Source organism: Diadema antillarum, unplaced genomic scaffold, assembly GCF_040938485.1.
Source record: "Diadema antillarum isolate AM-2024a unplaced genomic scaffold, OU_Dant_1.0 seq00001481_RagTag, whole genome shotgun sequence".
Lineage (NCBI taxonomy): Eukaryota > Metazoa > Echinodermata > Echinoidea > Diadematoida > Diadematidae > Diadema > Diadema antillarum.
In genome coordinates this window covers 302,909-304,658 of record NW_027272220.1, presented here as the reverse complement: position 1 = coordinate 304,658, position 1,750 = coordinate 302,909, and the positions used below count along the sequence as shown (strand labels likewise).

Here is a 1,750-nt window from a genome sequence, read left to right as displayed (position 1 = left end):
GGGGGGGGGGGGGGCGATCGCCCCCATCGCCCCCCCCCCCTGGCTACGCCAGTGAGCATAACAATATACAAACTAAAACTGTTTTTAATCGATTGCTGTGGTATCTGCTGGCCAGTATAAACTCAAGGAAAAGCTTTCAACATGGAGTGTCCTAAACGAAATTCACATTATCTGACGAAATTGTTGCATGAGACGAATATAGTATAAAGTTGTTCATGAAGAATTTCTCAAATAATTATAAATATTATGTTAAAAAAGAACGGGAGAGCTGATATCGTAGCGTTAGTTATCGAAATCTAAATTATCACCACTTTTTAAAACAGGGGGTACTTTTGCTACTTTAGATGATGCGAAAATATGCGTTAGGAATAAATGAATGAAATCTAAGTAAACAGAGGAATGAAGAATATTATTGAAACCAAATGATTCAAACTTTTCACAATATCAAAAGCCACATCATCGTATCCTCTGTTGATTTCACTCTTTGAATAATTAACGATATCAATAATTTCATTGCACATTATTGTAGAAAATACGCTGTTTGACTTCGTGTGTTTGTTTGTTTTTTGAGGGACCAACTGTGAACAATAATCATGATTCAAATATATTGCACATCATCAAGATTAAATTTGGTGTCAACAAAATATCAATCAAATTCTTCAGACATTTCATCTTGTAGCTGTTGCACCATCGATGTCAATTTTAGCAATGACTATAAAGACGATAGAAGCTTTACTGACATCATGTCGGTTTGACTTTTACGTCATGTGGTAAAATGTACGACGAGGATGGGATTCGAACCCACGCGTGCAGAGCACAATGGATTAGCAATCCATCGCCTTAACCACTCGGCCACCTCGTCACCACGAGGGCGCCATCTTTTGTTTGCAAATTGACTCTTCTAGTTAGATTGCGCCATTGCATGACACTGAGAGAGGCCCTTCCAATATACAGTATATTTATCATTAAAGTATTCTATCAACGTCGCTCTCCAAGCTCCCTCTCTATAACCCTTACAATCTTGTCATGATATGTTTTCTATGATAACTAATGGTATATGCACGTCATACAATATCAATGATGCATGCATGATTGTGAATTATAGATGAAACAAGAAAATTTTGGAAGAGTTTGTACGAATACATGCTGGGGGAAAAGGACATGAAATAAATTTGCTGCGATTTCCAGTCGTCATGAAAAATAAAAAATCGAACAAAAATACTGTGTATAGTATATCAAAAACACACTCAATATTCATATAATCCTAAAGTAGTCTTAATGTATATGTATACGTTTATATTCATATGTATATATATATTCATTATAAACGAATCATGTTTGATACATAAGGTACCAATAATCATGTATTGAAATGTGTGAAGATACTTAGAGTATCAATTTATTTGGCATAACAGCAGCTCCATCTATGTGTATGAAACCATATACTTTCTTTATGAAACTAAGAATGGAGAACACGAAGTGCTGTTTGAATTCATGACAAAAGCATTAATTATTTCAAACGCTAGTCGACTAACGTTTATCTTGTAATAGTTTTATGGGGAAATAGTCATCAGAATTAATGCCATCTATACAACAATGCTTTGCCGGTCCACACAATATTCATATGAGATTATACTATAGAAGTGTGTGTGTGTGTGTGTGTGTGTGTGTGTGTGTGTGCATATACCCGTTCAATAGACCTGTTCTGTAATGTATTCAGATTTTATGCATGCTTTGTTCACAAAAGTTG

At 35.2% G+C, this 1,750-nt stretch overlaps 1 non-coding gene across 1 annotated transcript; it reads right to left on the bottom strand.

Moving 5' to 3' along the window:
- Positions 1-780: 780 nt before the first annotated feature.
- Trnas-gcu (transfer RNA serine (anticodon GCU)) lies at positions 781-862 on the bottom strand. The gene has a single exon. It is a non-coding gene; the product is annotated as a tRNA-Ser (tRNA).
- Between the last annotated feature and the right edge of the window lie 888 nt (positions 863-1,750).